The sequence below is a fragment of the Otolemur garnettii genome, unplaced genomic scaffold, assembly GCF_000181295.1.
Source record: "Otolemur garnettii isolate 467f Iridium unplaced genomic scaffold, OtoGar3 scaffold00088, whole genome shotgun sequence".
In the NCBI taxonomy this organism is placed as follows: domain Eukaryota; kingdom Metazoa; phylum Chordata; class Mammalia; order Primates; family Galagidae; genus Otolemur; species Otolemur garnettii.
In genome coordinates, this window is record NW_003852483.1 from 4,806,152 (window position 1) to 4,828,687 (window position 22,536).

The window sequence follows — 22,536 nt, forward strand, 5'->3', positions numbered from 1 at the left end:
GACTGAAACAGTTTCTATGACCACCTCAACGTGGTATACTGAGAACAGATAGTTCTGTATAGCAGCAATCTCCAACCTTTTTAGCACCAGGGGCTAGTTTCATGGAAGACAGTTTTTCCACAGATGTGTGTGTGTGTGTGTGTGGTGCATTGGATTCTCATAAGGAACACATATGGGCAGTTTACAGCAGAGTTTGTACTCCTATGAGACTCTAACGCTACTGCTGATGTGACAGGAGGCAGAGCTCAGGTGGTGATGCCATGAGGAGTGGCTATAAATACAGATGAAACTTCACTCACTTTCCCACTGCCCATCTCCTGCTGTGCAGCCTGGTTCCTAACAGGCCACAGTAGTGGTCCTTGGCCAGGGGATTAGGGCTGTATAAGACTCCAATGGAAAAGCTGGATGGATTTCTACCTACCTTCACTTTGCTGCCACATTCATGGAGAAGAAAAAAAGATTCAATGTCTTCTTTGCTAGGGGGTGCCCTTCTGTTAACTTTTATTTATCTTTTTATATTTATGGTATTTATATAACTAATAATATATTGCTTAAAGTGCCAGGCACTGTTCTAAACATTTTATAAATATAAACTACTCCACTTGGCTTGAAACCTCAAGGGCAGAGCATGCCTGATGCAAAGGCTCCTTGTTACATAGTAGACTTGAAGTTAACACTGATTTTCTTCAACTGCCAAACAATTTAGAAAACTCAAGAGGAGAAGAAAAGCTTGTTTTATTTACTCTTACTCTTCAATGTTTGAATGGGAACCACAGAGACAGTGTCCTCTCCCTCTTACTCTCCCAAAGAAGAAAAGAATGATCATCAATGGCAAATGGCAGGTGCAGCAAAGCAAGACTTGGTTTCATGTTCAGGAGAGAATGTGGCAACTCTTCTTCATGGTCTCTGGCACTCTTTACATTCAGAAAAACTTTTCTAATCGCAGACTATAAAATTGATCCCTGAAGATATAGTCTTCCAAAATTCCTTCTGTTACTTCTTTTTTTGTCTCAACAGCATCTTGTAGGGTAGATGTATCCTTGACAAATTCTCTTAGTTTTCCTTCTTATAAGAATGTCTTGATTTCCTTTTGTTTTAGAAGAATATTTTCGCTGAACATAGAATTCATAGTATTTAAGGCATACTGTACCATTCTCTTCTGACCTCTGATGGAAAATCCACAGCCATGTGTACTATTTCCTCCATAGCCAAGGTGTTGTTTCTCTTTACTGTTTTTGAGATACTGTTCTTTGTCTTCAGCATGGATTCCATTGGGTTTATCCTATTTAAAGTTAGTCAGTTTCTTGAATCTGTCTATTTATGTCTTTTGCTAAACTTGGAAAAATTTCAGCCATTATTTCTTGCATACGTTTTTAAGCCCACCTTATTTCTCTTCTCTTTCTGAGATTCCGGTGACACAATGTAATATTTTTGTTATAATTCCATATAACTCTAAGTCTGTAGTCATTTTTATTCAGTCTTTTTTCATTTCTATTGGTCAATTTTTATTATTCTAACTTCAATCTCACTGATTCTGAACTCTATCCTTCTCATTTTCCATTGAGTTTATCTTTACCCATTGAGTTCTTTATTTGTATTTTTCATTTCTAAAATTTTCATATGATTCTTTCTTACATCTCATATTACTTTGCTGAGACTTTCTATGTTTTTGTTTGTTTCAAGTGTGTTAATATTTGCTCATTGGAGAATTTTTATGATAGTTGCTTAGAGATTCTCACCAGATAATTCCAACATCTGTGTCTTCTCAGTGTTGGCTTCTATAAATTGTCTTTTCTTATTCAAGTTGAGATTTTGATTTTCAGTTTGTCTAGTGATAGCTAGTATATTCTGGATCTATTGAGTATTATGTTATAAGACCAAAGTTCTTACTTAGATCTTTTATTTTAGCAGGTTTCCTCTGACACAGCACTAATGGGGAAAGAAGGGCACTACCTTAGTATTGCCAAGTGGGGATTGAAGTCCAGCTTCCCTGTTGGCATCTGTTGACACCCGGGAGGTGGTTCTCATTACCTCAGGGCAGTTACGGGAGTCCATGTTCCCTGCTCAGTCTCCACTGACACAGTGCGGGAAGGATTATTATTACCATAAGGTAGAGGTGAATGTCAGCCTTCTCTTATGCCATTTCAAATGAGTGTGAGGGGTCCCCTTCCTCTTGTTACAGACATGTAGGTGAGGTTGGCAGTCTAGACTCCATTAGCTCTTCACCAATAGGGGTGGAGCTACACTGTTTTCTGTACTGGTTAATGAGAACTTTAAGTGTGTATTTTCTAATTCTAAAATTTCTATTTGGTTTTCCTTTTACAGTCTAAAAATTTTCTGTCTTGCCACACTGCCACATTTTTGCTCCTTTATCTAGAGAGAACAGGTTTTTAGGGTGTTTTATTTTTATTTTATTTTTTTTGTCTGCACTCATCAGTGTTTGAAAGTTGCCAGCTTCTTCAGATCCATGTTTGAGATATAGAAGGCAAAAACAAAACAGTGGAACCCACTATCATGTTGTTCCTAAGGTCTCAAGGTCCCTAGTCAGTCTCCCTTTTTTCTCCCCCTTTTAGATTATTCTTACATTTATTTTATATATAACATCCAAGGGAAGGATTTAGTTTTAGCTAGGAGAAAGAATAGGAAGGAGCGAGTATACTCTATCTTGTCTGGCACTAGAAGTCCTTTTTGTCAACTTTTGAAAAAGATTTTAGAAAATACATTCCTGTCATCTTAAATAGGAGTTAATGGAGTAGACAGCTGCAGTACCAATTCTGAAGTAATTAGAAGCTGGTTCTTGATATGCCTGATCTTGTTAAATCCTTCAGTACCCTTGTGAGACGAGGATTATTTTCATTTAATGGAAGAGAAAACTAAATTGAAGGTTAAGGAAGGAGGGTGAAACCTGAGTGTCCTTTGTACTGCAAAATAAAGCCAAAAGGCAAACTACCTTACTTTCTCCTTTTCCATTCTCTGAAAGCCTTGATTTGCACTGCAAAGCTTGGGGAACACAGAGCAAAGTAAGCCATGATGCTCAATTTTCCCGAGCTTCTTGCCAGTTTACCTGCATCTCTAACTGTTAGCTCCACTCCTAGAGAAAGAGGTACCAGTCTTTCTTTCCATAACTAGCCTATACCTGCTCCAAATCTCTTTCCTTCTCCAGGATCTCACTTTCTAACTTCTTCCCTTTCTCCAGTACCTTCTCTCTTTTTGTTCTTCCCCTTATACTACAAATGATGAGAAATCTACCATCCTAAAAACCTTGCTCTCTGATTCTTACTTCCTGTAAGCCTCAGTGCCATCCCCCTTCTGCCTCTCTGCCGAATCCCTCGACAAACAGTGTCAGTGTCTCTACTCTCTATCACTTAATCTTAGTAATCTTATGCTCTGTCCAGCTGGCTTCCAGTCACATACCCAAGCTGTGAGGACCAGTGACCGGCATTTAGTCCTCATGCTAAGGGACTTCTCTTCCAGTAGCTGGGAATCTACTATATCAGACTCATGTGGGGAGTTTTTAAAAACACCAATATTGTGGCCTCACCTCTTGAAGATTCTTTGGTGGAAGTTAGAATCTGCTTATCTCCCAAGGTCATTCTGATGCATAGCAGGATCCAATATTGTTGCTACATCCTACCTCTTGTTAAGGGATCCTTCCTTTGCCTTGCAGTATCACAGATCCTTCTTCATTTATGTCCATGCTAGGATGTGTGGGAGAGCAGACTTCTGCAGCTTTCCTTAATCCCTTGCTCACCAGGTCTGAGTCAATTGGTAATAGCAGAAATAAACAGAGTAAACACTTATATAAATTTAAGATTTGTCAGGCATTTGGCTAAGTGCTTTTTGTTTGCTTAATCCGATCTGGCTTCATGTAGCCATTTTAGCTGTAAAATACTTCTGGACTACTTAAGATGGTTCTTTCAAAGGAGAATATCCTTCCTTTGCAGGAAGGCCTTGTAGTAATCTCACTTGAACTTCCCATCCTCAAGACTTAGCCTATGTAATCTTGGTTGCTTCTAGATGCACAACTAAAGTCAGATCCCAGCATGGATAAGTCTAAGTCTGACCCAGATAGACATAGTTTATCCATGAAAAGAACAGAAAAGTTTGGCTAATTTACATCAGCGGGAACAAGATGATATATGTAGGAAAAGATTGTAAAGATGGAATGAGGTTAGAAAATACTGTTAAACTGGAAATATTTTACCAGTATTGGGTGCCAGTACCTGAAATTCTGGATTAAATACTTAGTTCTACCAATGGAGAGTGACTCTAATATTTGTTTACTTGATGAACTGAAACTTGGGCCTAATAATGAACTATAGTCAATAAAATTGAAATGCCAAAACTTCTCTAGCATAATCTAGATTTTAAAGACTCAAAGAGCTTCCAGAGGTAGAAATTAGGGAGTGAAATTTTTTTGATCCACTGCTATGGACTAAATGGTGTTCATCCTCTTCTTCCCAATTCATATGTTGAAGCCCTAACCCCAAATATAATTGTATTAGGAATAGGATGTACTTAAGGTTAAATGAAGTCATAAAAGTAGGGCTCTTCTTTGAAAGGGTTAGTGTTCCTTTAAGAGGGGACACCAGAAAAATCACACTCTCTTTCTCTACTGTGAGAGGACACAACAAAAAGGAGGCTGTCTGTAAACCAGGAAGATAACCCTTTCCAGAAATCAAATGGGCTGGTACCTTTTATCTTATTCTTCCACCCTTCAGAACTATGGGAACTTAATTTCTGTTTATGGTATTGCGTTGGTCAGCCTGAGCTAAGACAACTGCTGATGCTGATAACCACTATTTCTGGAATGTAGTTCTCTCCCATTTCAAGTGTTGGCAGATTTCTATCCACTTTTTATTTTCAGTAAATGTATTAAACTCTCTCACCTGTTGATATTTGTCCCTCTTATTCTCTTTGCTATGTGGATCGGTATGTTTTGGAAATGGCTACACCATTATTCTAGGTGTAAAATACTTATGGACTACTTAAGATGGTTCTTGCAAACTCGCATGGAGGGAAAGGCATTAATTAGGTCAATAGCTGAATACCAGGTAGCAGAGGCTAAGTTTATTTGCCCCAGTAAAGATACTACATCTGAGATGCAACTGAAATTGGAGTTTCCATAAGATTATTTCAGTCCACAATCATTCTTCAAGAGCCATCTAACTTCTGCACAGGCTCAACTAGTGAGTTAAATGGGAGATATTATAGATATTACCACCTCTGCTTCTTTCAAAGGTTTGGTGGTGTCTTTAATTTCTGCAGCTATCTTAGGAATACAGCACTGTTTCTGGTTTACTATCCTGATAGGAGGGAAGTTCCAGGCACTAACACTTAGCCTTTCCTACCATAATGACCTTCACTCCATGGCTCAGATAAGCAATGTCAGGAATGCACCAGCTGCTATGTAGGTCTACTTTAATTGTACATTTAGGAACTGGGAAAATAACCAGAGTGGGTCTGTGGACCAATCAGGCCCACTGTAAGTGAGACGTAAGACTCCATCTATCATCTTACCACCACAAGCCTCTACTTTGATTGTCTGACTACAGTGGCATTTTGAGTCCCTAGGAATTAGCATCAATTCAGAGTCAGTTTCCAGCCCTCCCTAAGAGGTCTAGGCATTTTTTTTTCTCCAATATACAGTCACCTTAGTAAATGGCCAGACGTTCCTTTGGGGAAGGCTTGGAGGAAGATGTATGGTGTGAACCTGGAGCAATAGTGTAGAGTCATCTTTTCTCAAGGGAACCAAGTCTCTCCTTCAATCAAGGGTTTTGGGGTCTGTGACCTGACTCTGGAAACTAAGTTTGGAACTAAGCTTGGAAATAAGGTAAAGGCCATGACTCTTCCCCCTGACTCCTCAAGTCAGGTTTTTGTCTACTAAACTTTGGTTTTCCCTTTTCTAAAGACCAGGCAATACTCTAGTAGGCTGCCCATTTGTTTTGTTCCCAGGTACACTGAGATCAATTAGCCACCACTAATGGGTTCTGCAGGTCAAAGTATTCTGATTATGAGTACATCTCTGCTGCCTTTTATGGCAAATACACTCACGTTAGTTTTTTTTTTCAGCATGTATTTTTATTTTGTACATATATAGCACTTCATATTTTATCTCAGGCCAGTGAATTAATTAATTAAATTATGGAAATGCAATGGTATTGACCTATAGTTTGATGGCAAGGGAGAGAAAGAGCAAATGTGACTATGTTGTAATTTCTGTGTAACTAATGGATATGCCACCATGGGCTAGCCTCTGCCTTCAGGAATTCATTAATATTAATGGGTTAAGTTTATAAAGTATTAAAAATTATCATTATGAATTTATTATGTAAATGGCTACATTAATTAGAGCTTTCTGTTGTAAACAACAGACGCAACACACTCTAGCCAGTTTTAACAGAAAAAGGCCAATGATGATCAGAGGCAAATGCTTCTTGGAAGAGTCCCCAAAGCCACCCTGAAACTCAGAGTCCACAGAGCCTCTAAGAACAGTAAGCACCTTACTACCAGGACCCCTCCTGCTGGGAGTTTTGTGACTTTTGACCAGACTGCTATCCCCTTGATGGATTCTTCCCAGTCCTTTTTCCTCACAGTGTTGCCCTTTGAGTCAAAACCTTGCATAAATCTACTCATGCAGAATCCAGGGCATATGCTGGGTGTCTGAGATGTTAGGGATACAAGGAAGGTGAGACTTAAGGACCCCAGCTTGCAGTGCTAGAATTCACAATGTGGGAAATTACTGACATTTATAAAGTATTCAAAAAGTTCTGGGAGGCCATACATATGCCAAATGCCCACTGTGATGCTTGCACAAGTTCGCTTTGAAATGATGTCTCATTCATATGCCTTCAAATATATTCACTATGAGGCATATGAAGAGTCACCTGGTTCACCTTTTAAACAATAGGAAATAAAATAAATATATCTGAGAAATTAAAAGGGGGTTTAAATTTTCCTTTTTATTCTTTTTTCCCTCCCTATTTATCCCCTATTTTTCTTCTTTTTCTCTATTTTTACTTTTTTCCTCTGAATTTGAGATTTCTCTGATTTACTTATAAGTAATCTGAATAAATGATAATTTTCATTAAATTTGAAGAAAACGTTGAATTAATTTATTAATGCCTCATAATATTAATTTGTTCAAAATATTCATCAAGAATCTACTATGTGCCAGGCACTATTCTAGGCACTGGTGAATAGATCCCTGTTTCCCTAGTGGATAGAGTTAGAATTTTAAATTACCTCAAGACCTTACAAAAAATAATTAACAAAATGGGATTATATTTTAATAAGACTCAAAAGTACAGTATATAATTTTCAACAACAAAGCTCTAAAATCAGGAAAGACTATCAGACATGTTTTAAAACAAAACAAAACAAACAAAAAACACTTGCTGTTGTTTTCTTAATGAGCCACTAATGTCTTATGTTTCTGAAGATGATTGTTTTACAGAATACATTAGCAGTGATATACAGGACAAGTACTAAAAGGCAACCATGTGGTCTAAGACTTTTACCTGGCTTCCTTTTCTTCTGTCTGAAATTTAAATGTCTTTTATTCTGTCCTTAATTTTTTCTCTGTTTTTTCTCACTTGTCTCACTATTAATGTTTTAAATATTCAAATCTGCATCTTAAGCTAAAATTTGTTATATGAGATCCATACCCATATAGTGAACTTTCTATTAGAATTTCTCTTGAGAAGTCTCCCAGGTTTTCAAACTTTAATAAGCCCCAAACTGAACTTAATATTAAATTTCACAAGCCTTTTTTCCAATATTTTCTAAATGAATGATGACATCTACCCAGTAGCCCATGACTCTAGAAACCTGGGAGCTCTCCTCCATTCCTTGCTTTCCCCAAATAGTAATAGCCTAGCAAGTACTTACCAAGGTTCAAGAGCTCCTCTACACACTCATCTATTTCTCAGTGTTGCAGTGAAGGGAGTATTTCTGGGCCCTTTTGTGGCACACAGTTGGGAAGCAGGTGTGCAGGTTGCATTTTATAAATCCAGTCTAACCTTTCTATCCCTGTAAGCCTTTGGATTTCCTCCTTCATATCATGCCAGGGAAGCACTGTCATCTCCATCTCATTAAATATAGGTGATTGTTGAGCCCACATTTCACTCAATCAACCATGTCAGTTGTGAGAGCCGCCTCTAGCTGATATATTAAATCCAGACTCTCTAGTAAGTGCACCCTTATCAACAAATTCAGCCTGATCTGGTGTTATACACTGTCTCCCTTAGTATAACTTCTGAGAAACCATTTCCACACCTGTTCCTCAGGATTTTATTGACATATACTAATGAAGTCTTGGAAATCTTTTGGCATTGAGCTATACCCCCCAAATCATAGTGTGTACCTATTCCCGGAACTCATGTTGAGCTCTGACCTTATTTATAGATCTAGGGACAACAGAGAGTGATTATGTTGGGTCTTGAAATAGTTTGACAGTCCTCAAACTATCGTTTTTTGAGGCATCTTCCCCAGGTGAAGTTCTCACAAGGTTTTTAAATAGAAGATGCTGTTTGCTTGGACAACAGAAGGCAAGTCACTTCCATTGGTGAGGGAGACTCAGAATGATTTGGGAGCACAATATTGTAGGTTTCATCTCTGTCCAGCCAGAGTTGACCATTACAACTTTGAAGATCCCTTTCTTTCCTGATCATTACTCTAGCTTTCACATGAGAAACATAGCAAGACTGTGAATTTAAGTGTCATCATAAATCAGGAACTCACACAAATAATTTTTGCATTTGATTTTCAGCAGTATCTGCCTTGTGGCTGTAAGAAGTGATAGACTACTTTTGGAGGCTACCATGGAAGCTCTTTTGTCAGAAATTACTTGAGCTGAGAGATAACACACCTGAGTTTCTCATTTTCTTGATTATTTTTCTTTTTGAGACAGAGTCTCACTCTGTTGCCCTAGGTTACAGTGCCATGGTGTCAGCCTAGCTCATAGCAACCTCAAACTCCTAGGCTCAAGTGATCCTCCTATCTTAGCCTCCCAAGTAGCTGGGACTACAGGCATGCACCACAACATCTGGCTAATTTTTTCTACTTTTAGTAGAGATGAATCTCCTTTAAGCCACCGGCACCACCCAATCCATTGAGTTCTTAATCTTAGTTACTATAGTTTTAAATTCTGGGCTTTCCATTTGATTATTTTTAATAGTTTCCAGTTCTCTAAAAATGTTTCTCACTCAATGTATTAAATATATGAAATGTGAAACATAATTATTTTAAAGTTCGTGTCTGATAATTCCAGCATCTGAGTCTTTTGTGGGTCTGTCTTTGGTCTTAGTTTTTCTCTCAATTTTTGGCCAATTTTTGTCTTTTCTGTGTGCCTGCCTATTTTTGGTCAAGTGCCAGACATTGTGGTTTAAAAATCATGGAAGTAATTTGAGACTTTGCATTCGGTCTTACACTGACAATATTTGATTTTGCTTCTGGCAGACAGTTAGTGAGATGTGGATCACCTTAACCCAGTGATTTCAACCTTTTTTTAATCTCATGGTACATTTGAACCTATAGTTAAACTTCTGCAGCACACTTAAATTACGTTGATCAAAAACAAGAGTGAAAAAAAGAATATACTTACTGTGCTTTGAACTTCTTTCAAAAATAATTTAATGAGTGATCTTCAGAAATTTTCATGGCACACCTAAGAACCTTTATGTGTTCTTTACCATCATTGCCTTAACCAAACAAAAGACTGAGCTTATGTAAAGTTGACTTTTGTCCTGTGAGAGCTGATCTGCCTGAGAGTCTGGGTGTTTGACAAAGGCTCTCATCCTTGATTAACTTTAACATGACAATTATTGTCCCCTGGGGCAACACAGCCACCTACAGTCTTGTTTAGCTTCTTGGCCTGTCTGTAGTAGCAGACAAACTGGCAAATGCCAGTTAAAGAGAAAATCTACTGGGCGGTTCCTGTGGCTCAGCCCCATATACAGAGGGTGGTGGGTTCACACCCGGCCCCTGCCAAACTGCAATAAATAGCTGAGGTGCCTTTAGTCTCAGCTACTCAGGAGGCTGAGGCAAGAGAATCGCCTAAGCCCAGGAGTTGGAGGTTGTGAGCTGTGACATTACAGCACTCTACTGAGGGTGATAAAGTGAAATTCTGTCTCAACAACAACAAAAAAAAAAAAAAGAGAGAGAGAGAGAGAAAGTCTACCAGCTGTCAGTCTCCCCTCTCTGGGCTTCCTGTCCTCTTCAATGTTGTCAAAAGAACGTTTATTTATATTTTGTTCAGCTTTTCTAGTTAGTTGTTCTTGGTATGTGGGTTAGTTTGAAATAAGATAGTTTGTCATTGCAGGAAACGAAACTTGGTCTTAATTCCTTTCTAGTAATATTTCTTGCACCTAAGAGGGCAGAAGTTGTGCCCCCATAATGAAATCTATGCAACTAAAGACATTCTTCAGTCAAGATTAATTCTAATTCCTTGAATATCAAGATCCTAAACAAGGAGAAGACCTGTCTCTAAGCAAATATGGTAAGATACACTCTTCAATAAAGCAAACAGCAGGATCCCTGAACTATGAAGTTTTCAGGAAGAAGAAATTTCCCACCATGACATGTGTAAATACCTTATTGAAAAAGGGCATTGTTACCTCTGATGCCACACTTAGGAACAATGGTTATAATATTAATATCTAGGAAAAATTATAAAAGAAATTGCTGTTTATCCAGGCCCAGATGTTGGATTTTCTGAGGATACATCGTAAAAATCTTCAGTCTAGATCCCTCTACTAAACTCTTGAGCCCTCTTCTCATTTGCCTTCTTTGTGGCCTCTGCTCCCTAGATGTTTGATGGCACTTCAGATTCAATGGATTTGATACAGGATTCCCTCTCCCCATTCAGGGCTGGACAGGGAACCCCCTAGGTTTGGGCAATTTCATGTAAACCACTAGGCCTCTTTTGAAAGTAATGCCCTGCCATTTTGCACCAAGCTGGAGGGACTGCATTCATTATTCATTTGTTAATATGCTCATTAACATTGAAAAGGCGTATCCTATCTACCAGGTCCTGGCCAAAAGTAATTCTTCAGACCTTATACCTCTAGACAAAGGACCCACACAGAGAATTCCCACTTGGGTATTTCCCTCTGCCAGAAGTTCTGGTGCCTTTCCTTCCTTCTATCACTTTCTCTATCTAATAAATCTTATTTTACCACTGATTTGTGATCTGTAAGTTCATTCTTCAAATTCCTAAGACCAAGGACCTATTGCAGAAAGAAATTCTGATAACAGGTTCAGGCTAAACTTATTGTCTTTTCCCTAATTCCCTATTTTTTCAGAGAAAATTTCAGAGAAAGAATACAAATGAAAATATATTAATCAGGGTTGCATCTGGGGACTTTAACTAGAATTGGAAAGAGTTATGTACATGTATTGGCCATATGTGTATATACTGAGTTAGCAAAGCAGGGTTTCTTTTATTGCATCCCCTGGATAATCCAATCAAGGAAGATTACTTAGTCCAACTTAATGAACCCGACGTCCATCGCGTACAGACGGAAGCACTGGCGGCCCATATTGAGGCCGTACTTCTGGATCAGACCGTGCCGGTTTGAATAGACTCGGCAAGAGGGAGAATTTTCGCCGAATTTTCGCCGGTGGCTCCAGTAGAGCTGCTCGTGTCCCATCTTGCTTTCAGGAGTGCAACGAGGCAAAAGGAAGGAGCTGGTGTGCGCGTGCGCCCTTCAGGACAGTTTATCCAGAAGGCGATTTTTGCTTTTTGCCTTTTTCTCTTCTACACTCTTAAAAAAAAAAACAAAAAAACAAAAAACATGAACAAGTACTACTCTGAAAATGAAAGAAATCTCTCTCGCTTGTTTCCTCTTATGGCCATTAAGGTGAGAGACCTGGAGCCCTCCTTGGTGATGCCCCACTTTCTATTCTACTTGACCCTTTTTTCAATCCCACCATCACTCCTTGGAAGCTCATCATCAGCTCCTGTGCAAACAACTTTGGCAGCCTCCCATGGGCTCTTCTAGCCTTCCTACCCCACACCCAGACTAGAATTTCTTTCTTATAGTCTACACTGTGTGCTTAAGCACTTGAGCAAGATTGGCTTCTCATTAACATGCCACACTATAAAGTTCCAAAACCTTGATATAAAGCAAAAAACTCCTCACGGCCTGGCCTCTGCCAAATGGGTGGACCCAGACTCAGGTCCCATCACTTACCAGGTTTGTGCTAGTTTCCCAGCATCTCTGAGCTTTAACTTCTCATCTCTGCAAACAACTGTGATGATACTTACTGCTTAGAATTTCATGAAGACTGAAGGCAGGCTCTGTGGAGGTGCCCTGTGGAAGCACTCGGCTAACAGTGTCTCTCATTACGACAAACTTCCTTTTCTCTCCTTCTTTCTTCATGTAGATGTATAACCCATGCTTAAGCCTAAACCCACTGTTACAGGAAGACAGGCCTAACAGAGAGAAAGAGCACCTGAACACCACGTTTATAGGAGGAAGGGCTTTATTTACTGGCAGGGAGCCTATGGCATAGAAGAATTCCAAATGGCCCCACTCCCTGACTGGCTTGGTCTTTCCCTTTTTATCAACAGTAAAAAAGTTCTACCCCATGGGGCGTGCCTGTGGCTCAAAGGAGTAGGGTGCTGGCCCCATATGCTGGAGGTGGTGGGTTCAAACCCAGCTCTGGCCAAAAAAATGAAAAAAAAAAAAAAAAGTTCCACCCCACAGGTACCCTTCTCATTGGCCAGTTTGAATCAAGCAGGAGATGCTATTCCAGCCCCCACAGAACCACAGGATTTCACAGAACTTGAAAATTTCCAAGTTCCAGGAAATTAAGTTTATAAATTCCCAAGAGCTGAGTCACCATGGAAAGGACCCCACAGGTGCATCCTTGTGGTCTCCCTGAGAAGACATATTCTTCTAGACTTCACCCTTCTCAAGTATCCTCTCTCACCACCAGCTACTCAAATTCTTACCACAGTGCCATTTTTCATTATTATGCATAAAAATAACACAAATTTTGGGGTTGTGAGGGCCTGGATTAAATTCTAGAAGGTGATTTGCCAGCCTGGAGCCCCATTTCTTCCAAAAAAAGATTCTCACAGAGTTGCTTGAAGGATTAAAAGAGGAAAGGGCGTGAGTCCCCGTGCTAGCGCCTGATGCAGAAGACCCTCGACAATGCTGGTCCCCTGTCGATCCAGGGCCCTATGGTTCCATCACGTCCAGCATCCTCATGTATACTTCAGCACCCATCTTTTATGTCACCTGCTCTGTGGTATGCCAGGTTAGCATCCTTCCAGGCCCTGATATGTAGAATAATGACCCCCAAGATGTTCACATCCTTATCTCTGGAACCTGTGAGTATATTACTTTATGTGGCAAAAGGGACTTTGTAAATGTGTTTAAGTTAGAATTCTGAGATGAAAGATAAACCTGGATTACCTGCGTGGGGTCCTTGTAATCACAATGTTCCTTAAAGTTCAGTGTCAAGAAAGTCAGATAAACAGATGTGACAATGTAGCAAAGGTCAGAAAGATGCAGGACCACCAGCCAAGGGATGCATGTGGCCTCTAGAAGCTGGAAAAGACTGGGAATGGATTCCCCATGGAGCCTCCAAAAGGAAGCAGCCTGGCTGGCACCTTTAGAATAGCCCAGAGAGACTGATTTTGTACTTCTGATCTTTAAAACTAAAAGGCAATTCATTTGTGCTGTTTAAATTACCAAGTCTGTGGTAAATTTGTTAGCACAAAGGCTGCACATCTTCCAGCAATGGGAAACTAGGGTAATAGCCAGGACAAAAGGGAACACTTGGCATCCCTATGGGCTAATGGAGCAATTGCCCATTTTTCTTAAATCATGGCTCTGCACTGGGTGTCTTTGGAAAGGATGATGAAGAGTCTGCTCAATTCAGTGAACAGCCCACATGTCCAATGTTCAAAACATGATACTCTATGTTTTCAGCAAGATGATCAGATAATTCCTCAGGCCTCAGGAACTCCTTGGAAAGCCATCTTCGTGCCTGTGAACAATCTCACCTATGAATGACTTTTTCTCAATGTGAAAGTGAGAAAACCCCAGAGGTTTGGGTGGATACACTGGACTGGAAGAGATAGTGCCATTCTTCCAGCACACTGCAGCCTTAGGAGCTGGGTCAAGTCTGCTGAAGGATTATGCACACAGTTGCTAGCTTCTCATGCCTGCCTAGATGCCAGTGAAGGATGCAAGTGGCCCAGACTGGCCTATTCATTTTCATTAAGCAAAGAGTGGCAGATGTCACCATAGAAAATGTAAAATGCTAAAAGGTTAAGAAGCCCAGTTTTTGACCAAATTTCCTGAGTGGTAGAATTTTTGACTGATTTCAAGTAAATTAGTTTACTTCTCTAAGTCTGTTTTCTCATCTGCAAAATGACATTACTAAAAACTTCATGGAGTTGCCATGAAGCTTAAATGCAGTAAGTGTCACAGACACCTGGCACTTACTGCTATGAGTCACCCCACAGAGTTCTGGGGGGTGAGGCCTGTGGACTCACGATAAAGTAAGTTCCAGCAACTGGAACGATCAGCAGCGAACTGCTGAGGTGCAGGAACAAAGATCATCTGATGTCAGGGGAGACAACAGCAGGAGAGAATTAGGCATAGAACATCAGATGACTGAGATGGAGTCTCAAGGTGAGGACCCAAGTAAAATAAAACCCCAGCAGGTATTTGAGGACACAACTCCATGAGCCACCCTGTACACACCAACCTGAGTGAGAAAGAGTGAGTGACAGCAGGGCCAGGGCATAGCCCCACCCCATCCTCCAGAGAATCTGGGCAGAGTTTCCTCAAGTTGCTCTGTCTCTGGTAACCCTGTATGTTTCCTATGATATGTTACCCATTTCAGCAGAGGCAATGGTGTCCTCAGGCAGGGAGGCAAGAAATGGGCACAGCATCCATGCTCAGAGCTACTGGCTGCCTTGACAAAGGTCCTGGACCTGGACCTAGCTGGCTTCTTTCCTCTGGGCCACTGAAGCCTCCTGAAGTATTCTGTTATTTAAGAGAGGCAACAGTGGCTCAGTACCTGTAGCTCAGTGGTTAGGACTCCAGCCACATACACCAGGGCTGGCGAGTTCAAACCTGACCTAGGTCTGCTAAACAATGACAACTATAACAAAAAATAGCCAGGTGTTGTGGCAGGCACCTGTAGTCCCAGATACTTGGGAGGCTGAGGCAAGAGAATCACTTAAGCCCAAGAGTTTGAGGTTGCAGTGAGCTGTGATGCCACAGCACCCTACAGAGAGCAACATAGTGAGAATCTGTCTAAAAAAAAAAGAAAGAGAGAGAGAGAGGCAGCAGTGCCATGGTGTACCCTCAGAGGGCTGTGGCCAGAGGAATGGCATCAAATGGGGACATAATAGAGATTTTTGAATTTGGGGGACATGTGACAGATACAAGGAAGAGCTTTTGAGAAGCAAACCTAAGAGAATGGACAGGTAGGAGGCAGTGTCCAGCACTAAGACATGCATGTTTCATTGCACAGCAGAGTGAGGCAAGTAGCAACCAGTGCGTATCAGTGGTTCTAACATGAGTGTGCAACTGAGTCAAGGTGGGGAGCTTGTTGGAACACAGATCACTCAGTATCTAGAGGGGGGCTGAGAATCTGCATTTCTAACAAGTCCTCAGATGGACCAGGGACCACACTCTGAGAACCTCCAGTATAAATAATCCTGAAATAAGTAACTCTCACAATGACCGACCAGCTCACGGAGTTGCATCCTCAAATACCTGCTGGGGTTTTATTTTACTTGGGTCCTCACCTTGAGACTCCATCTCAGTCATCTGATGTTCTATGCCTAATTCTCTCCTGCTGTTGTCTCCCCTGACATCAGATGATCTTTGTTCCTGCACCTCAGCAGTTCGCTGCTGATCGTTCCAGTTGCTGGAACTTACTTTATCGTGAGTCCACAGGCCTCACCCCCCAGAACTCTGTGGGGTGACTCATAGCAGTAAGTGCCAGGTGTCTGTGACACTTACTGCATTTAAGCTTCATGGCAACTCCAAGAAGTTTTTAGTAATGTCATTTTGCAGATGAGAAAACAGGCATAGAGAAGTAAACTAATTTACTTGAAATTGTTCAAAAAAGAGATTGGCACTGCAGAAATTCTACAGCCAAGGTAGTCTGAATTTTCATCCTGACTCTACTACTTATTAACTGCATAACCATTGTATTAGTTTTCTGTGGCTGCTGTGACAATGTACCACAAGTCGAGTAGCTTAGAACAACATAGTTAATTCTTTTACTCATCTGGAGACCAGAAGTCTGAAATCAAAGTGTCAGTTGGGTTGCACTTCTTCTGGAGTCTCTATTGGAGAATCTATTCCAGTCTTTTCTCTTAGTTTCTCCTGGTTGCTGGCAATCCTTGGCAGGATTTGGCTTGCAATGTCATGCAATCTCTGCCTCTGTTGTCATATGGCATTTTCCTCTTTTTACAAGGATATCATTCTTACTGGATTAGAGCCCACTCTAATGTCCTCATCTTAACTTGATTGCATCTGAAAAGACCCTATTTTCAAATAAGGTCACATTCATAGTACTAGGAGTCAGGATGTTAACATATCTTTTTGGCAGACACAATTTAGCTTGAGCAAGCACTACGTAGCTTTGATCATATGATTCACCCTCTCTAAACCTCACATCACTCATTTGGACACACATTCATTTAATCACTACTTGAGATGCCTCCTGTGGCCAGAGTCCTCATAGTAAATTTTAGGAGACCCCACAAACAACAGTGCAGTTCCTTATTCTGTAAGTTTACAGTTAACAAGTAACTCAAAGAAACATGCAGGCGCATGCCGAGAAGGAAAAAAAGGGGAAAAGAGAATCCATCCATAAGGACTGGGGTGAGGGGAGATTGCCCTGAGGACTCATGTTTCAGCTGAGCCCCAGTGGCCTAGCCAAGTGACAAGTTCAATCCTTGGGGAGGGAAAGAGCTGCTGACCCAAGGGAGAGAAGAGGCCCAGGTGACTGGTGCCCCAGGACAAATGGAAGAGTGCAGCAGGGGAGGAAGCCAGTCTACCAGACAATGCTGGGAAACTATAGGAGGCTTTCAATATGGAGCAGCAGAGTCCAGGTCAGGATTTGGCATGGGAAATGGGGTGGAGGAGCAGAGTGGAGATGAGGGTAAGCTCCTATGGTGGCCGCAGGAGTGGTGGGAAAGGTAAAGTGAGTGTGGGGATTAGGAGGAGGGATGAAGTGATGGTCACACTGGCCAAAAGGAGGGTTGGAGGGAGGAGCACCCTGCAGATGCCCAGGAAGCACTTAGTAAGTAGTGATCCCTTTTCAGCTCTTATACCAGTGAGCTGGTGGCCTTGGTCAAGGGACAGAACCTCAGAAGCCTGAGTTCTACCATCTTTCACACCACTCTGTTCAGGCCTGGCAGTGGGAAAGCCCCTGTGCCTGGGGCAAATACCTGCCCTCAGCACCACCACCACATGGCCTCCAGAAAGCTTGTGCAAGGGCCACATGCATACTGGGCAGGGCCAGGGCCATCCTGATGAACCCCTTGCATCAGTACTATACTAATGGGATGTTCCTCCTTATTTCTTGAGGCTTTTCATACTTGTCTGACTATAAACTTTGCTCCATCCATTTGTGGAAAATACAAACTCCCTGTGTCCCCCCGGAGGTTCTGAGTCAGAAGGTCTAGAAATTTATATGTCTGGACAGCATCATGAGGGTTCTCATGAAGGGGCTTTCTCCTAGCCTTGCCACTACAAAAGGTGGCACTCACTGTGGCAGAGGCCAAGTGATCATTTAGGTGGCTAGTTGTTTGATGTGTCTTTCTGACCAACCATAAATCCTATAGGGGGGCCAACCCCATCTTGCCTGCCTCAGTGCCTATAGATGAATCCATGAGAAAATGAATGAATGAATGAATGACTTCCCAAAGAAGCATGTCCTTTAGGGCATGGTGAATAAGAGAGATAGCAACAGTGGGCTTAGGACTAGGAGGGGTCTGAACTGGGCAGGTGCTATCGAGAACAATGTCATATATATTGGGACCTAGAGAAGCCTTAAAGCAAGTTTGCTCAGGCTTGCAATATGCACTATTTGGCATCTGTCAGGCAAACAGAGATATCCTATAATAAGGCAGAATGCTCTGGATTCCTCCTGCTCAGGTTGGTTCAGGGGGTGTGGGAGCAGCTTGAGACAGGTACATTCTGGATAAATGAGGAGGAATTTTCCAGGTGAAAACATGTGGGATATATATTACCCTGGCTCAGAGAACATTCTGGGCAAAAGTTCAGAGGAGGGAAGGAAGGAGGCCGACATATTTACAAAACTCTAGCTCATTCTTCAGTAAGACTGGGATACCTTCCCCTTTTTCTTTTTGCTTTTTACTATGAAATTTTCAAACAGAGAAAAGTGAAAAGAATAGTACCCTAAGTATTTATATCTACCTAAGTTCAACAATTGTTAATAGTGGGCTTTGTCTTTTTATCTATTTTTCAGAGCCATTTTAAAGTAAATTACAAACATTGAAACTTTTCACCCTTGGCTGAGTATGGTGGCTCATGGCCCGAAAAATCACTGTAGGCCAGAGTTCAAGACCAAAGCAGAACATGCCAATTCACACCAAGGGATTTAAGATTTCTGTCATGCATGTCACGTTACCAAGCCAGCTTTCAGTGAGGGCCTGAAGGATGATTCTTTCTTTTGGGACTAGGTAAAGATGCAAACTTCCATCCTGAGGAGACGAGGTGAAATGTTTTGAAAAATACAAACTGCAGGATCACGCCTATGATTTATCCTATTAGGGTACATGTGAATTTGTCTAAAGGTTGAATATAAATGTCTTAACACAACAATTATGAGAAAGACATGATGGGCTATGTTAGCCAGTTGGATGAGAGTTTTCCAAACTGCATATGGAAGCAACACACTGTATCCTCTGATAGAATTAATGTACACAATTATGATCTAATAAAAAAAATAAATAATAAAAAATAAATTAAAAAAAAAAAAGAAAAATACAAACTGCTCCACAGAGACAGCCTGTTGGTATATTTTATCAGCCCCAGAGCACAGAGCAGGAAGAAGGATCAGAATGGTTCTAATGGACAAGTGGGAGACCCAGCACAGTGATCCAATTTCAGATTCCCTCATAGCTGCTGGTTTGTTAAAGCCAGGCTCCATCAGGGACCATGAATTTTATTTAGCTGTTATTTCACTGAGGTCTTTTGGTCTAAAATAGTGCACTCCTTTTTCATGATACTGACTTGTAAAAGACATAGGACCACTTACCACCCACTTTAGATTTGTCTGGTTGTTCCACACCTCTCTCCAGCTGGAAGAGGTGAGTCAGAGGAGCTTAATATGAATGGACAGGGGGTGGGAAATGATAACATTCTCAATTTCTTATCTGCTTCTAACTCATCTGACACAAGTTGCACCTGAGATCTTGTCACCCTGGAGCAAAGTTGGGTGGCAGAGATGACAATTGTCACTACCATTGGGCTTCTCTTTCCGCAATGTGAGTTGGTTGCTGGGAGACATCTACCCAGCCCTCTGAGTTCACTTTTGTCAATATGACTGGATGTGGACAATGGAATGTGAACAGAAGTGAGGTGTGTCACTGCCAGGAGTGGTGCTCTCTCCAACTCTTTCTGTCCTCTCCATATCAGTTTGCTGGGGCTGCCATAATGGGTACCACAGACCATAAGCTTAAACAACAGACACTTTTCTCTCATCTCATGCTTCTGAAGGCCAGAAGTCGAGATCAAGTTGTCAGCAGGGTTGGTTTCTCCTGAGGCCTTTGTCCTTGGCTTGCAGATGGCCATCTCCCTGTGTCTTCACATGGTCATCCCTGTGTGCATGACTGTGCCCTAATCTCCTTTTATGATAAGAACACCAGGCATTTTAGATTAGGGCCCACTCTAAGGGCCTCATATTACCTTAACTGCCTCTGTAAAGGCCCTACCACTAAATGCAGTCACATTCTGAGGTGCTTGGCTAGGGCTTCAGTATGAATTTGGGGGATACCATTCAGCCTATCATAGCCTCTGACCACCTTAACACAGAGAACTCCTAGGGATCAGAGGATAGAGGTTCTGTGAGATGTAAGAAGTCTGGATCCCTGAGTCCTTGCATGGAGAGATACCCTCCATAGCCCTGCAACACCCACATCACACAAAGTATGTAAATGAAACATAAACTGCTATTGGGTTAAGCCACAGTACTCTTGAGGTTTATTGTTAAAGCAATTAGCAATACTCTAATCATTATAAATAGATGATATTCAAAACTGCTGACTAAACATGGGATATAGGATTAAACACAGGAGAGGAAAGACACTGCCCAGGAAATGTGAGAATGGGTTAAGGAGGAAAGGGGGAATTCTGGGCCTAGAATCAGGTATTTGCAGAAGGACAGTAGTCCCAGGATGATGAGACACCCTGTGAAAAGTGGGCAAGGGGACTTTTGCTGGGGCCTTCTTGGGGTTATCAAATGCTTGAGACTTATGGGGCACCTGGGCGATGCTGGTGGTTAGTTCCCAACCCAGCTGTGGTGCTGTGAAAAGCTCAGTGTAGGGTGGAGCCTGTGGCTCAAAAGGGTGAGGCGCTGGCCCCATATGCTGGAGGTGGAAGGTTCAAACCCAGCCCTGGCCAAAAAAAAAAAGGAAGAAAAGCTCAATGTAGGATCATGGGGTTTGGCATCTTTCCAGATGGAAAGAATGTTTAAGCTTACCTTGTGGAGCACATGGCGTAGATGAGGTTCACAGTGAGACTCCCTCTTGTGAACATCTCAGGGCTGTAACTCCACCCTTCCCTCTGCTCAAAAAAGCATGTTGGAAGTCAACGGGTTGAAGATGGTGTGGACACAGACATAACCTTGAAATTTCACTTATTCATATTAAAATATAAATTATAAGCTTAATTATATCATATAAATGATTCATACATCATGAAGGATACATTATTTGGGGAACCTTGCAAAAATGTAAACAACATTATCACTAAGATGCTGCTGTAGAGGTGTGTAGGTCTTAGCCAGTCCTCTATCCAACCCCTCCAACTTTTCAGGCAATCACACTTCCTGTGACAGGGACTTCATCAACATTCAAGCCATTCAGTGTCATCAGTGGACACATTGTTAGAAACTTCTTTCTCATATTTATCTGAACCACTTGACACTAGTCCTCTTAGCTGCCTGCCTGAGCCACCTCCCTCTGAGCTACCGGATAGTGAGTCAGCTCACCTTTAGAATATTTTGGAGTTTTGCCCCAAATAAATTGACAACAGATCCCTTAAACTCATGTAGTTTCTCTGAGCCATTTTGAGAGCCCTCCTGCACACCCTTTCAATTTGTCCTTTCTATAACTTCCATTTTACAGGCAGGGAAACCAAAGCCCAGGAGGTCGCACACAGGCAGATGGCAGAGCCAGCCTGAAGCTCTGCAGAAGCTTTTCAATACACCACTTCTTTCTCAAGGCCTAATTTCCCTGCCTCACTTCCTGCCTTCTGGGCCTTAGTGCTACTTTCAGCTGGGCTCTGCCTGGCCCTTGGGCCTTAAGCCTCAGGGGGTAGAGCCAGGTAGGTGATGGGGCTGGAGGCCCAGGACCTCCCAGGGATAAGTCTATAGCCCTCTGAGCTCCACTTATCTCCCAGGCACTCCTGCTGACCATGGTCCCTCCAGGCTTGGAGCAGAGACTGCCACTGGAGGCAGTGAAACCTGATGGTTAGGAAGATTCTGAGCACATACTCAGATTCATGTCCTATCTCTGCCACTTGCTGCAAAGTAAGCCAGTATCTGACCTCTCTTAGAGGGTAAGTTCACTCCTCTGTGATGCTTTATCCTCCAGGGATTGTTATGGGATAAGTGAATTCATGGATGAACAAATAAGTGCTTGATCAATGAGAGTTAGGCCAAAAATAATGTCAGAGCTAGCAGGGACCTTGAGAATAGCTGAATTAAGCCTTCCTGTCACTAATGATGAAACCAAGGCCCAGCCATGAAATGGTTTTGCTAAGGTCATGAAACCTTAAAGTGGCACCCAGGGCTCTAGGACTTATGTGTCCCTGACTTTGTCATATGTGGAATGAGAATGTTAGGTCCGAAAATTATTCTCCCAAACAGCCCAAACAGATGATTCTGAGACGCGCTCCGATGTAAAAGGCAAAAGGTGAATTTTATTCAGGCCCCGGGAAGCCTGGACTCTCCTGGCATGCAAGCCGAGGACAAGCCCCGAACTCGGGGTAGAGTAAGTTTTTATGGGATACAGAAAGCAAGAAGGGTAGGGTCCGTTACGGGTACACTCTTGATTGGTGGTTGGTGATTTCACTAGTAAAGGAGGATTTGGATTGGTACAGGTGAAGGGTAGGGGATTTCTTAACTGGGGCTAGAGGTGGTATAGCCTAATTAGGAAGAAGAATGCCTAAATTTCAAGGAAGTAGATACCTATTGCCTATTATGGGAGCAGTTCAAGGGAACTGATACTTATTGCCTATTATGGCAGCTGTAAGGAGACTGAAACCTATTGCCTATTATGGCAGCTGTCTGTCTAAGGTGTCT

The 22,536-nt window shown here is 41.8% G+C and overlaps 1 non-coding gene and 1 pseudogene across 1 annotated transcript; both read right to left on the reverse strand.

Moving 5' to 3' along the window:
• Positions 1-769: 769 nt before the first annotated feature.
• Positions 770-978, reverse strand: LOC111726980. Its single transcript, XR_002774643.1, has one exon. It is a non-coding gene; the product is annotated as a small nucleolar RNA U3 (small nucleolar RNA).
• A 10,481-nt stretch (positions 979-11,459) lies between these two features.
• Positions 11,460-11,651, reverse strand: LOC111726967 (annotated as a pseudogene).
• Between the last annotated feature and the right edge of the window lie 10,885 nt (positions 11,652-22,536).